Source organism: Helianthus annuus, chromosome 9 (genome assembly GCF_002127325.2).
Source record: "Helianthus annuus cultivar XRQ/B chromosome 9, HanXRQr2.0-SUNRISE, whole genome shotgun sequence".
Classification (NCBI taxonomy): Eukaryota; Viridiplantae; Streptophyta; class Magnoliopsida; order Asterales; family Asteraceae; genus Helianthus; species Helianthus annuus.
The window spans coordinates 59764006-59780744 of NC_035441.2; the positions used below are offsets into that span (position 1 = coordinate 59764006).

The 16739-nt window shown below is 40.5% G+C and overlaps 1 long non-coding RNA gene across 1 annotated transcript; it reads left to right on the forward strand.

Annotated features, from left to right (window-relative positions):
- Positions 1–10716: 10716 nt before the first annotated feature.
- LOC110874383 lies at positions 10717–14565 on the forward strand. Its single transcript, XR_002555902.2, has 3 exons — positions 10717–11189; positions 12210–12273; positions 14322–14565. It is a non-coding gene; the product is annotated as an uncharacterized LOC110874383 (long non-coding RNA).
- Positions 14566–16739: the final 2174 nt, after the last annotated feature.

Genomic DNA, 16739 nt, shown 5'->3' on the forward strand with positions numbered 1-16739 from the left:
GGATTCCCGGGTTGGGAATTGGGTTGGAATGTTGATATGATATGATTACTCGTACTTACGCAATCACTAGACTATAGACCATCGTCCTCAGGTTAGTGAGGACACGTTACATAAAGCCTACGTAACCCAGTAATTGCCATTTGTCTCCCGGGTCGGGAGGACAGGTTACGTAAATCCTACGTAACCCAATACCATCTACTGTCTTCCGGGTCGGAAGGACACGCTGCGTAAAGCCTACGTAGCCCCTCGCGTACCACTGTCCTCGGGGAAGGGCACGTCACGTAAAGCCTACGTGACCCAGTACGTATTCCTGTTCTCGGTTTAAGAAGAACACATGGTTGCACTAGTCTAGTAAGTACCACAATGGGAAACCCCCATTGTTAAGGAAAATCGTGAGAATCCCTCACCAATAGTAAATACCTGTATGGGAAGCCCCCACTAGATGAACTTACGCATACTGTTACGAACTTACTTTCTGTGAACTCGCTCAACTAGTTTGTTGATTATTTGCTGCATGCCTTGCAGGGCCTTAGGTAACCTATGGAGCTTGCACAAGGGAGGAGCAGGTCGTTGTGGGATGTGGATCATGAACGATACTTGAACTTATAACTATTTTGAGTTTACATTACTATGCTTCCGCTACTTAAAACAATGTTTGGTTTTGAAACGTAAATCATGTCATGATGAACTACATTAATTACTTTTATTATTCTTAAATGCTATGTTTGATATGATTGATGGCTTGATCCTGGTCGCGTCACGCCTCCAAGCGGTGGTACTCCGCGGGTGGATTTTGGGGGTGTGACAGATTGGTATCAGAGCCATTGGTTATAGAGAACTAGGTTTTAATATGGGAAAACGATTTTATTAAAACCAGACTATAACCAGAACAGTGCTCTCAACGATCCACAACGACGCTTCGCTCCACGTGCAAGACTCGACATCCTAGGTAATAAGGTTTATATTTATTGCCTGTATGCTAGAATGATATAGAACTTGCTCGTATTGCGCTCAGATACACATGACACTATAGCATGAGAATCCCTACGTGCTTACTCTTTTCTGTCATCGCCCTATTCGCGAACCATTCTTAATTATGCTACTTTTGCAATGAAGATCATGTCTGGACGACTTAACATAACTCAAGCCCAGCTAGAGGCTCTCGTTCAAGCTCAAGTTGTTGCGGCAGTTGCAGCCGCTCAAGCAGGTAGTATATCCTGCAGTATAGGCACACACTAGGATCTTTAGATCCCACATTAACTCTCGTATTTAACTTCGTCCTATTCGTACACAATAGGTCAACACGCGCAACAGCCTGTCTGCACGTTCAAGAACTTCATGGACTGTCGTCCAAATTCTTTCAGCGGCACCGAGGGGGCAGTGGGACTCCTCCATTGGTTTGAAAAGCTAGAATCAGTATTCGAAATGTGCGAGTGCCCTGAGGCTCGCAAGGTCAAGTATGCAACTGGCACCTTGGAAGGAATCGCGTTAACCTGGTGGAACGCGCAGGTGCAAATTCTGGGGTTGGCAGCTGCTAACGCCACACCCTGGAACGATTTCAAGGAACTCATCAAAAGGGAATATTGCACGCGAGAAGACATTCATAAGCTGGAAGACGAGTTGTATAACTTGAAAATGGTTGGATCAGAGATTGAAGCGTATACTAAACGGTCGAATGAGCTGGCCGTACTGTGCCCAACTATGGTGGACCCTCCATACAAGCGCATTGAGATGTATCTCAAGGGATTGGCGCTAGAGATCCAGAGCCATGTTACCTTGGCTAATCTCGATAACATCCAGGATATCCAGCGTCTCGCTCATCGCATCACCGACCAGGCAGTAGATCAAAATAAACTGCCTAAGCGTGTCAACGCTACTGCTACAGTCACTCCTTCAGCTAACCTGCTACTACTAGCGACAACAAAGGAAAGTGGGATGGAGATTCAAGTAAAGGTTCAGCATCCGTTCAGTCTCAAGCTCAGCAACAGAAGACTGACCACTACCAGAGTCCTAGTCAGCAATCCTCTGGTGGTCATAGACGGGGAAGATATCAGGGCTTTCACCCCAAGTGTTACAACTGCAACAGGCACCATAGCGGCCCATTCAGCAAGGGTCGTTGTCAAAGGTGTCTTAAGATGGGGCACGAGGCCAAAGACTGTAGGAGCCCTCATCCTGCAAATCAGAACCAGCAACCTCAGCTACCAGCTCCGCAGAACCAGAACCAGAATCAGCAACAGCAGCCACAGCGTGGGAACCGGGGATGTTTTCAGTGTGGGGCTGAAGGTCATTTCAAGCGTGATTGCCCTCAGTTGAACCAGAATCAGAATCGCAACAATAATCAGGGCAACGGGAATAATAATAACAACGGGGGAAACAACAACAACGGCAATGAAGCTCGTGGTCGTATGTTCGTGCTGGGTCAAGGCGAAGCAAGGAACGATCCCAACGTTGTTATGGGTAAGTTTCTCCTCGACAATATTTATGTTACTGTTTTATTTGATTCGGGTGCGGATACAAGCTATATGTCTATGAAAATGAGTCAACTGTTAAAACGTGCACCAACACTTTTACCCACCAAGCATGTAGTAGAGTTAGCTAACGGTAAAAGTCTAGAAGCCACGCATGTAGTTCAGGGTTGTAATCTTATCCTAGCTGGTCAAGTTTTCTCTATCGACCTCATTCCCATAGTTTTGGGTAGTTTCGACGTCGTGATTGGGATGGATTGGTTATCCCAACACCAGGCAGAAATCCTATGCAGTGAGAAGATAATTCGCATTCCTCGTTCGGGTCAAGAACCTCTCGAAGTACAAGGCGACAAGAGTGGTGCAGTGGTTGGTATCATCTCTTTCATGAAGGCTCAGAAATGCTTACGTAAAGGGCACACAGCCATTTTGGCTCTTGTTTCGGATGCATCGACGAAAGAAAAGAGACTGGAGGATATACCAGTCGTACGTGACTTTCCTCAGGTATTTCCTGAAGACTTACCTGGATTACCGCCTCATCGTCAGGTCGAATTTCAGATCGAGCTCGCTCCAGGAGCAGCGCCCATAGCTCGCGCACCATATCGTTTAGCTCCATCAGAATTGGAAGAACTGTCAAAGCAGCTGCAAGAGCTCTTGGAAAAGGGTTTCATACGTCCAAGCTCTTCGCCTTGGGGAGCTCCAGTACTCTTCGTGAGAAAGAAAGACGGTACGTTTAGGATGTGCATCGACTACCGTGAACTCAACAAGGTGACGGTGAAGAACCGTTATCCTCTTCCGCGCATCGACGACTTATTCGACCAGTTGCAAGGGTCGAGTTACTATTCCAAGATAGACTTGAGGTCAGGGTACCATCAGTTGAGAGTCCGGGATGAGGACGTCTCCAAGACAGCCTTCAGAACTCGTTACGGTCACTACGAGTTTCTCGTCATGCCATTTGGGTTAACGAACGCGCCTGCTGTATTTAAGGACCTTATGAACAGGGTATGTAAACCCTATCTTGACAAGTTCGTCATAGTATTCATCGACGATATTTTGATTTACTCCAAGAGTCAGGAGGAACACGAACAGCATCTTCGCCTTATTTTGGAACTCCTTCGAAAGGAACAGCTGTACGCCAAGCTTTCTAAATGCGACTTCTGGCTTCGTGAAGTCCACTTCTTAGGCCATGTGGTGAACAGGGATGGGATCCATGTCGATCCATCTAAGGTAGATTCGATCAGAAACTGGCCTGCACCGCGTACACCGACAGAAATACGCCAATTCTTGGGTTTGGCAGGTTATTATCGGCGGTTCATCAAAGACTTCTCCAAGATCGCTCAACCGCTCACACTGCTGACACAGAAGGGTGTCGTTTATCGCTGGGGAGAGCCCCAGGAGACTGCTTTTCAGTACCTAAAGGATAGACTTTGCAGCGCACCTATTCTCTCATTGCCAGAAGGCACGGATGACTTTGTAGTATATTGTGACGCATCAATACAGGGTATGGGTTGCGTATTGATGCAGCGGGATAAAGTTATTGCCTACGCCTCTCGTCAATTAAAGGTTCATGAGCGGAACTACACGACGCACGATTTAGAGCTGGGAGCTGTTGTTTTCGCGCTTAAGATATGGCGACACTTCCTGTACGGTACCAAGTGCACGATTTACACCGATCACAGGAGTCTCGAGCATATTTTCAAGCAAAAGGAATTGAACATGCGTCAACGACGATGGGTCGAGTTGCTTAACGATTACGAATGCGCTATCAAGTACCATCCAGGCAAGGCTAATGTTGTGGCTGACGCCCTTAGTCGAAAGGACAATTTACCGAAGCGCGTGCGAGCGCTACAGCTTACGATTCAATCTAGTCTTCCTGCTCAGATACGATCTGCTCAGATAGAAGCACTGAAACCCGAAAACGTCAAGGCTGAAGCCTTACGCGGCTCACGACAACGAATGGAACTAAAGGAAGACGGCGCCTACTATGTAACGGGGCGTATTTGGGTCCCACTTTATGGCGGTCTACGCGAACTTGTGATGGATGAAGCACACAAGTCTCGTTATTCGGTACATCCAGGGTCGGATAAAATGTACCACGATATCAAAACAACATACTGGTGGCCAAGTATGAAAGCTCACATCGCCACCTATGTCGGCAAATGCTTGACCTGTGCAAGGGTCAAGGTTGAATATCAGAAACCCGCTGGTCTGCTTCAGCAGCCTAGAATACCACAGTGGAAATGGGAAGAAATTTCCATGGATTTTGTTACAGGCTTACCAAGATCTCAGCGTGGGAACGATACCATATGGGTGATCGTGGATCGACTCACCAAGTCTGCACACTTCCTAGCGATAAAGGAAACGGATAAGTTCACCACTCTCGCAGACATCTATCTTAAAGAAGTCGTTTCAAGGCACGGGGTGCCCATATCTATTATTTCGGATCGCGATGCACGATTCACGTCAGAGCTATGGCAAGCAATGCACAAATCCTTCGGCTCTCGATTAGACATGAGCACAGCTTATCACCCTCAGACAGATGGACAGTCTGAGCGAACGATCCAAACCCTCGAAGACATGCTTCGGGCATGCGTTATCGATTTCGGCAACGGTTGGGAAAAACATCTCCCTTTGGTGGAGTTTTCATATAATAATAGTTATCACACCAGCATACAAGCCGCTCCATTCGAGGCATTGTACGGGCGTAAATGCCGGTCACCTCTCTGTTGGGCAGAGGTGGGAGATAGTCAGATTACGGGTCCAGAGATTGTTGTGGACGCCACAGAAAAGATTGCGCAAATTCGACAACGTATGGCGGCAGCGCGCGACCGTCAGAAAGCCTACGCGGATAAGCGTAAAAAGCCTTTGGAATTTCAGGTCGGGGACCGGGTATTGTTGAAAGTTTCACCCTGGAAGGGTGTAGTACGTTTTGGCAAACGGGGTAAACTCAATCCGCGATATGTCGGACCATTCGAGATTATAGAAAGAATAGGCCCAGTAGCCTACAGATTGAACCTACCAGCTGAACTCGGGGCAGTTCACAATGTCTTTCATGTGTCGAATTTAAAGAAGTGCCTATCAGATGAAACCCTCATCATTCCTTTTAAGGAACTCACTATCGACGAGCGGTTGCAGTTCGTCGAGGAACCTGTAGAAATCACGGACCGGGATGTGAAGGTCCTCAAACACAAGAGAATCCCTCTTGTTCGAGTTCGTTGGAACTCCCGACGTGGCCCAGAGTACACCTGGGAACGTGAAGATCAGATGACAGAAAAGTACCCCCAGTTATTCGAAACCAATGCAACCACTGCTGAGACTGAAGCTACTACTTCGGAATTTCGGGACGAAATTCCAGATCAACGGGGGGAGGATGTGACACCCCAGGAAAATCAGTGAACAATACAGTTTACCCAGCTTCCTCAGTGAGTGCATACCAAATTTCGGGACGAAATTTCTAATTAGTTGGGGATAATGTGACAACTCGAACCTTAGACCTACTCTTATGTAACATTACGTACCTATGACACTTTGAGTTAATGAATGTTATGACGTTTCGTACTTATGTGAACTTGATTATATAATTATGTGATTACGTATGATATTATGTGCATTGTGTGATATATGTTTGTATGTTAATCGAACCGAACCCAAACCACACATTACAACCGGTCACACAAGCCATTCGGGCCACTCCTTGAAACCGGATCTCATTAGATAGCCGAGTTGGGCTCGGCCCACTTTCCACTCGCAAACACTAAACCAAGTTAGGAGGTTTTGTTCCCTCATTGTTACCAAAACACTCACACGCAACCCTACTTCTCTCTCTCGTCTCCCTCTCTCGGTTGGATTGGAACCCGACGGCAAGAGTATCTCTCATTCGGACCGAACCCTACACTCTTCTTGAATCGGTTAGTATGATTAATTAATTGTGGTTAACGTTTTGATGTTATAGTCATGCATGATGAATAGGATTTTTGGTTATCATGATTGATCTTGTTAAATGATACATGGTTACTTGACATAGAATCGACTAGCATGTATTGAATCAGATGTTGTGAAAATAATCTAAAACATAATAGATGCTAATCGGCCACTATATCATATAATGTATATATTCGGATTATTTGTATGATGATAGTAGATTGAGTGTTGCTAATCGGCTGTTATGGATTGTTAATCAACACGTTTTGCATGATTCGGTTTAGGTTGTTTTGATGATCTGATTGTTTGTTATCAAGGCTGATATGTTTAGGTATATGAACATGTTTGAAGATTGCTATGAAACTGTTATTTTTCGGTGTTTGATCTGTTTCCGAAACTGCTGAATATGTTTGCTGAAATCACGGAGTAGATGTTGTTAATAATTAAGGAAATCAGGAAGTCAGTTACACACTTGGTTGCGACACAGATTGCGAGTCGAGACCTCATGATCCCGACTCGAAACCACACAATGTCATCAGCCGAAACCATGGTTGCGAGTCCCGCTGCGACTCGTAACCGAACCATGACGAGCCGTGACCTGCTGTTGCGACTCGTAACCCTGTTGCGACTCGAGATCGTTGGTTGCGACTCGAGGCCTGTTATGCTCGCACACACTGTTTGGACCTTGCACTATCACGGGCCCAATTAATTGGGCCAAGTATTTGGACTTGTTTTCATAATTGATGATTGGGCTACTATGATTATTTGGGCCGGGCTTTATGGGAATTCGCACAACAGGTGGGGCCGGTTAGTATTGGGCCTACTTGTTTAAACCGTACGAGTTGTATTGCTTGACTGTCAAATGTTGCCATGACATATTCGTGATAGAAACGTGTTAGCTTATGCGATGCATATGTGTTTTACCTTAGTCAAAACCTGACTTGTATAATAACCATGATAGGACGTGGTTGACCATTTACTAGCTTACCTGCACTCTTTGTGTATCTGCCGAGCAATCCAAGGTGAGTTCACACAGCCAAGGCATGGGATTCCCGGGTTGGGAATTGGGTTGGAATGTTGATATGATATGATTACTCGTACTTACGCAATCACTAGACTATAGACCATCGTCCTCAGGTTAGTCAGGACACGTTACGTAAAGCCTACGTAACCCAGTAATTGCCATTTGTCTCCCGGGTCGGGAGGACACGTTACGTAAATCCTACGTAACCCAATACCATCTACTGTCTTCCGGGTCGGAAGGACACGCTGCGTAAAGCCTACGTAGCCCCTCGCGTACCACTGTCCTCGGGGAAGGGCACGTCACGTAAAGCCTACGTGACCCAGTACGTATTCCTGTTCTCGGTTTAAGAAGAACACATGGTTGCACTAGTCTAGTAAGTACCACAATGGGAAACCCCCATTGTTAAGGAAAATCGTGAGAATCCCTCACCAATAGTAAATACCTGTATGGGAAGCCCCCACTAGATGAACTTACGCATACTGTTACGAACTTACTTTCTGTGAACTCGCTCAACTAGTTTGTTGATTATTTGCTGCATGCCTTGCAGGGCCTTAGGTAACCTATGGAGCTTGCACAAGGGAGGAGCAGGTCGTTGTGGGATGTGGATCATGAACGATACTTGAACTTATAACTATTTTGAGTTTACATTACTATGCTTCCGCTGCTTAAAACAATGTTTGGTTTTGAAACGTCAATCATGTCATGATGAACTACATTAATTACTTTTATTATTATTAAATGCTAGGTTTGATATGATTGATGGCTTGATCCTGGTCGCGTCACGCCTCCAAGCGGTGGTACTCCGCGGGTGGATTTTGGGGGTGTGACACGTTAGATCTAACCCTCGTCCCTAATTACTAAATGTTTTTAATGGCTTGGTAGTAGTTTTCACCAAGACTTTATGGCATTTTTAGTATTAAGTCTATGCTTACATGATCTAGAATTTTCTAGGCATTTCTTAAAGCACATCATACTCGGTTCTCGTTCTCACCAAGTGTGCTTCTCGTATTTTTGTATTCTCAATTCGTATTGCACTTGGTACTCGTTCTCACCAAGAGTGCTTCTTGTATTTTTACCACTTGTAAAAATTGTAATATTTGTAACATGTATTTCACCCCCGAGAGTTATAAAACAAAAAACAGTTAAAGAAAAGGGGGAGCATGAACTCACAACTTTGTGTTCCTTGCGTCGTGAACTTCACCGGATTTGCTTTGCTAGCGTCGTGACCTAAACGTGTTTTATTAACGTTAGTCACTAGACTTGTGTCGCACAAGTACAAGTCACTATCTTTTGTGTACGTATTTTTTATTAAAATTAAGTTATATTCTTAACTAAGTGTCTTACTTATATTATTTTCCCGAAAATAAATATAAGTATTTTGTATTTTGCACTTTGCACCCGAATTATGTATTTTGTCTTAATATGTTGTATGTGTATTTGCATGTCCTAATATACTAGCACGGATTATACATACCACATACGTCTAGCACAAAGTTTAGTAATCAAGAGATATATATACTTTTCCTCAGATAACATACTTAACATTTAGATACGCAAATTATAACTTATGTCATTTCAACTTAAATATCCAAAACTGGGCTGTTTTCGAGCATTTTTGTGACAACCGGTAATTTACGCCCTTAATTACGTGATTAACAGGCGATTAATACGATAATAAATAGTGTTTAAGACGCAAATTAACTTAATTAGGCCTTTAGAGTGCCTAGGAATGTTATCCGACTTTACAGTGCGCAAACGGTGGTTTATAGAGAAACCTGCTGAATACTACGCGACAACAAACTGAAACCGTATGAAATACTGACAACGCTGACAAATATGGATGTTACACGAATATTTTATGCTCATGGGTTGCGATATCAGGAATTACTGAACCGCTTACACATGAGATGGGCTTGTGGGCTCTGGGCCCAAGCCCAAAACACACAAGCCTAAACCTACACATAATATATTAGATTTTTCTACAAGACTTTTCTTAAAAATCTATTCAAAATCTCTTAAATATCTTATAAAATCTTGCCAAAAATCTAAACAAAATCCTTATAAAAGATTGTTGTCCCAAAAGTTTAGAACACACAAGATTTATAAGATTTTGTTATCTCTATAAAATAAGGGTGTGTATCACCTTTCATTCACAACATATATACAAGAACCCGCAGACTTAAAGTCTGTCTTCTCCTTCACGGTTACACACACAAATAGAGAACATGCCTTTCATCTCCTCTCACCCCTCTCGATTCCAATACAAACAGAACACACACTATTCCTCTCATCCCCTTTTTATTTTTGTCTGATACCACACAAACCAAAATATGCATACTTATCTTCAACACCCTCTCTCTCTCGATACAAACACAGACACAACACACATCTCTCGGCTCACCCTCCTCCCCCGTTTCCCAGTCCGGTGATCGGTGAACCGGTGAAACCGGTGCTGCTTCTCCGACCAGACACCCTCCTCCGAGCAGCAAGTCGGATCACCACCACCACAACCACCACTGTCGGGTGGTGGTGAGCAACAGATAGAGAGAGAAAGATGAATTGGTAGAGGAGAGAGAGTGAAGCGGAAGGAGGGAGAGAACGGAAGAAGAACGAGGGCCGGCGCCGCCGTTCACGGTGGCGCGTGGTGGTGCGTGGCGGCGTCGGCGTGGTTGCCTAGCAGGTGAGAGAGAGACGTAGTGAGAGAGAGAGAGAATGCAAGAGAAAGGAGGAACCGGGCGAAAGGAGTAACCGGTGGCGGCAGCGCCGTGACGGCGATGGCGAATCTCCGGCTTGTCTGGTTTTTCTGGTGAGAATCGGCTTTGTAATACTTGAAAAAAAAAATAGAAAACCCTAAAGTAATAAATACTGATTAAACATGTCTTTGTTAACCGAATTTAATATGGAAGCGACAAATAATTAGCTTGCATTAAACGAACCTTATATGTTTAGATATGAGTTGATAGGTAAATGCTAGTAAGTAATTTACGTACACATTTGTTTATACTCAATTCAATTGAATTATAATAGATTAAAGTCTATTAAATAGTATAGTTAACTAAATGATTCATTTTGTACTTGGCCTTAAACCTAGGGATGTGTATTGAAAATTTCAATTAATTCAAATATAGTCTGAATATCTTCTCTAAATTTGAATCGCAAATTTCACTGCATAAGAAACAAATCCCGTGAAATTCGGAATTTGATTTCCATCTAACTCGTTTTAACATCAATACGCGGATATAAACCCACATAACTTCTTCACCCACTGACCCACATTTTTTTTTTTGTTTTACGAACCCCATCCTCAACTGTTCCGTTACTGTGAACCACCACTCGCCAACAGCCATGGCAATCGCCGCATCCGTCGCCGCCACCGGACCACACGACCGCTAACCACTGCCATCCCGTTCAAACGTCGCAATCGGCAACTTAGTTCTGTTCGCCTTCCCCTACGAAACCGATCGATCCGTTGTGTTCTTTTTACAACGTTGTGGAAGTGGAACCACCCATCGACATGTGCCACCTCTGTTCAGTTTAAGCACCGCAACCGTTTACAACTGCACCACCAAGCCTCCGCAAACCAGACGCGCCGCCCTTCATGCCGCACAAAAACCACACGCTGCCGCACATGGCCGCTTCTCGTTTGCGGCCACTGGTTCAGTCATCCAAGATCTCCGAATTCACGAACAGCCACCGGGACACCCTCTTGTTCGATCAACCTCCGCCCTACCGAAATTTTCTGATAAACAGTCACGGGGTCGACCTCCGCATTCTTCATTCAGGTAACTAACCAACTAACATGTCAAGTTTCCTATAAATCATACATTGGTTTGATAGCCATTTGAGTCCGATCATGGGGTTATGGTAGCCTATTTGGAAGTTGGATAGGTTCTCTTTCTTAATTTCATGCTTAAAGCTATATTCGAAAAGATAAAAATGGTTTTTCTTATTATTGAAAGTTATGATACTTTCATGCAAATGAAAGTTTTGTAGGGTTTTTTTTTTTTATTACGTATACATATGTTATAACAAAACATCAGTATTTTTTTACCTATAAATAAGAACTAGTTGATTTTCCGACCCCGCGTTGCGGCAGGGATCTAATGTCTGCAAAACGCGTGTCGACAACGGCAAGCGGATACCGAATATCAAAACATAGATAAAAATGACGTAGTAACGATAGTTACTCCGTCCTAAAAACGATTTTAAATAATCTAATTCAAACGAAATACAATTTACTTACCACGTGTATGCAAAGCAATCTAAACGGTGCAATACTTGCGTTGCTACGTGGCATGAGCTCAAAGGTGATGTTAGGGATGAGCTTGGTACCGAGACCGCCCAAAAGTGGGTACCGGTACCGAATATACCTGCTACGGCACCAGTACGGTATCAGTATTTGAGGATAAAAAACCGTACCGAAAATGTCAAAAGTCGGTACCGAATTGCTACCGAAAATGTCAAAAGTCGTTACCAAATCGATACCAAAGATATACCAAGTTACCAAGTTTGGTTGCTTATCCGTATGTGGTGGTTCAAAGTTACTATTCAAAAGCATTAGAAATTATATTAATAAGAATAAGAATAAGAATAAGAATTATTACTATATTGTTAAAATGAAGTTTGTTAATAAGAATTATACATACATATTATGATGAGCACATATACACATACGGTATATGATTTTATTAAATAAGAATTTTAATTCCAACGGCTAATTCTTCAAAGAAAACCGTTGACGACCTCATATTCGGAACTCGAGCAACGCTACAATATTGATGTTTAAGATATTTCATATCTAGGTAGTCTTGTAGCATTTCCAAGTCGGACGCTAATGTTTTGTTAAGTCCTGACTTACGCCTTAAGGTACGGATTCGTGACCCTTTACATCGTAGTATAATTTTATTTTTCGTCACTCGTTGGTTCGGATTCTATTTTCTTTTCATCGTAGTATACTTTTATTTTTCGTTACTCGTTGTTACGGATTCTGTTTCGATTACATCGTAGTATCTTTTATTTATTAGGTTCATTACTCGTGGTACGAATTCTTTAGTCTTCTCGTCATAGTATTCCTCTTTATCATATCCGGTACTTTGTAGTACGGATTATTGTCTTCATCTTATAGTGTTATTTTCATGATTCGGTACCTATATTCGTTTGATATGTGATACATTATAGGAGTTGGTTTGTATTTGTTTGTTTGTTTATTAGTGTGTTGTAACATGCCATACCTCAGATTTGTACTCATGGTCGCATGTTCCTGTTAGTATTATTTTTAGTTGCCTTTAAATTATTTATAAGGCCTTAGTATTTCTACTTTGTCACCCAAGCATGTCTGACTTATCGTTTGGGCGTCAACGGCATGACACTTATCGTGACAATGTGTAATAAAAGTTCACGGCGTCTCTAGCTCGTGCTTGTGTAGCACCTTAGCCACTAGAGGCGTATAGATCGATCTTAGTTCTGAGTCTGAGTTTGTTTGTCTGGAGATGGAATAATGGGTGAACGCCACACTCACCGTCTCATAGGTGCATGGACTAGCTAGCTGTGTACCAGTCTGTTCTGTTTATGGCTTTGGGTGCTTCCATGTTACACGACTTAGTTTGTTGATATATCTGTCGTGTAAGTTAGTATATGTTTATGTATGTGAATATGTTCAGTATCTGTTCTTCTGATATGTGTGATATGTTTTGTACGCATCTGATTATGCCTCCGATCATGTAAGGGGTTATGCTTCCGATTATGTTCAGTATCTGTTCTGATATATGTACGCATATGGTTATGTTCCCGATCAGTATTGGGTTAAATATGCTTCTGACTATGTTCAGTGTCCGATTCTGTTATGTATTAGTCATGTCTGTTTTGACTCAGTATCTATACTGGTTTGTATCAGTTTCTTCTCAGTATCAGTCTTGATTAAGATTTAGATCCGGTGTTATACGTTTAGTTTGTATCCATCAGTACATGTATTCAGTATTTGATTCAAATCTGTTCTATTCTTGTCGTTTGGTCTGTCTTTATTTCGTGTCGAATCTCTCAATCGATTTAGTAGTTTCGTTAGCATTTTATTAGTCTACATATAAGCTTAGATTATCTAAAGTATTTTGTTTACTAAATAATATTCTCTAAAGTTATAAAAACAGTTATTTTGATTAAATAATAAACTTATGAATATTGATTAATTAAAGATATGAAGTTGAATCTAAACCTGTATTTAAAGATAATAGTTCGACAATTATTTTCTTTTAGAGATCATGGGATTTTAAATGGTATTTATGGCTTAGCTATTTGTTTTGATCTGTTTCCCATGTCGTTTTATGGAATGGTCGAAAGTGTTTCATTCGGAAATCCAGATTACTTAAATTATTCTATTTTTTATAATATAACTTTTCAAAGTTAGAAAATTAGTTCTTTTTTTTTCCAATGATGATTTGCTATGAATATGATAACCTATTTTTTTTTTTTAATTTGTTCAAACGTTTCATTTACAAACGATAGGTTAGAATTTTTTATTGTTGTATGAATACTAGATTATTTAAATGATGTTTTAAAATAAGTCCGTTTATACAAGATAAAATGCTTTTGACATCATGGTCAACGATGTATCAGTTTCTACTTTCTAAATCGGTTTGTGTTGGGTTCGGTAGCAGTTATGTATACGTCTACCTTTTGTTTCCGTATTAGTTTCCGTTAAAATTTCAGATCGGTTCGTGTATCAGTTTTTGCATCAGTCATGTGCCTCCATTTGTTTTCAGTAATCGTGTCAATGACCGTTTCAGTTCAGTCTCAGTTCTGTTCTGTTGTGTTTTGCTTCCGCTGATATGACTTTACTTGTACTGTTGATTTCTCCGTTACTGAGCAACTTTTGGCTCAGCCGTATTTTTCTTTTTGTGGTTGTCTTATTTGTTTTACAGGTAATCTGGGATAATATGGGATTTCAGTGAGGAGCGTTAGGAAGTTGCTGACCAAGATTCTTTATTTCAGTAACGTAATAAAATGTAATTAAGATCTTTCATTTAATGTTATGGGTTGGTTTTTAGTTTTGATATCTGTAAGAGTGACACGTCAGCCCTATTCGGGTTGGGGTGTTACAATTATGGTATGAGAGTAAAGGCTCTTTCCTGTAGAAAACTTAAACATTAAAAACGAAACCTGTGAGGTAATGGGTAGACATTGGGTTAGGATTTCAACTTTCGCCCAACCTTCATACTCTTTCGTGTGTGGCCTTTGCGCCTATTTATTTGATTTTTTTTTAATTCACTTTTGGAAAATTATGTATCTCGACTTGGTCGAATAACTATGCTATCACCATTGCGATTTCATTATCGAATTCATGAATGTCTCACGATCGAAGGAAGTACGACACCGAATAAAGTCGACTACGTGCCCCAAGGACGTTGCTGCCATACATGTTCCAAGAGGTGTTTCACGTCATATATGTATTTTAGTAGTATCGACGCTCAGGATTAAAATACCGTCTCATTGTATTTATTATTATTATTATTATTATTATTATTATTATTATTATTATTATTATTTTTATTATTATTATTATTATTATTATTATTATTTTAAACTATAGCTGGCCATGATTCGTTTATCGTCACGTTACCTTTCTTTACATTTTGAATATGTCATTAAGATGCATGACAGGAGAACTATTAGGGCACATATGTAAGGTAATTGACAATTATGGTCATGAACATAATCGTGAATCACAGGTACATATGTGCGCTTTTGGGTTCCTATTTTGTAGATTGGTGCATATCCTAATCCATTTACGTTCTGGTACTCCGAAATCTAATTTTTTTTATTTGGTTTTGAACGCATTTAATTTAATTTGATTCGGTCCCCGTTTACCTTGTAACGTCGGTAACTCCATATTATTTGACTAGTGTGTAGTATGCGATTATGCAATCTGAAGTCAGTTCCATATGCATTAGATACCTTAATTTCATAGATTGTAGTATTAAATAGTATAGTTGATTCCCATACACACTACTAACATATGAATTTTTATTAGTGACATTTGAATTTGAATGAATTATAACTTAAGATGTGGGATGTTAAACAATCCAACCTTTTGAATAACCTATGTTTTAATTTGAACTTAAAATTTTTGAATTAATAAGATGTGTTACCGTAACACGTTGTTTTGGTAATCTTAATAAGATGTGTTATCGTTCCTTAACTGGGTTAGAGACCCGCTATTACACAATTTTTTTTCTTCTTAATGTAACTAACATATTTTTTTTTTATTATTACTATATGACGATTTACACAACTATGATTGTAACAATACCTCAAAGTACAAAGGATATAAGTTTTCAACCAGCTTGTATTAATTTGTTATGCAGTATATATGTATTCTGTAGGTGAGATAAGATATAAAGTGCACAGATTTAAGGACTTAATCAATAGATTATGAACAATCAAAAGATTTATTTACTCACACATAAAATACCTTTAGTATGCATTTAATATTTTCTTTTAACACCGGTAGGACATATTATATTTGTTCATGTCGAAGAAAGTTAGTGAATCAAAAGTCTTACTAAAGTAACAGTTACATGTGTACTTGCTTGGGTCCTTATTTGGGTCTAATTATTTCAAAGCAGGTCCAGATAAGCAATAAAATGGCCCGAAAGTTATCCATAATATATTGTTTAGTAGGATGTTTTTTTTCTCGACTAAACCTATTTGTACCTTGGTGTACTGTATTTCTTATCATCTGAACCAACTATGTTCTAGTCTAAACTTTGCTATAATATTATTTCTCTACCATCTAAATTTATGTTATGAAGTTTAATTCATAAATCTTGAATTCTACGACTTTAATACTTCATCATTTAGACATGAGATAATTGTACATGTTCTCTAAGGTGCTCTACTTAACAATTTCGAGAACGAAATTTTTTTTTAGGTGGGTAAAATTGTAATACTTGAAAAAAAATAGAAAACCCTAAAGTAATAAATACTCATTAACCATGTCTTTGTTAACCGAATTTAATACGGAAGCGACAAATAATTAGCTTGCATTAAACGAACGTTATATGTTTAGATATGAGTTGATAGGTAAATGCTAGTAAGTAATTTAAGTACACATTTTTTTATACTCAATTCAATTGAATTATAATAGATTAAAGTCTATTAAATAGTATAGTTAACTAAATTGATTTCATTTTGTATTTGGCCCTTAAACCTTAGGGGTGTGTATTGAAATTTCAATTAATCAAGAGGGGTGTTTGGCTAAGTTATTTTTTGAGTGGACTTATAACTTTATTTGACTTTTTGGAAAAGTAAATAAGTCAGAATGGTGAGCTTATTTAGTT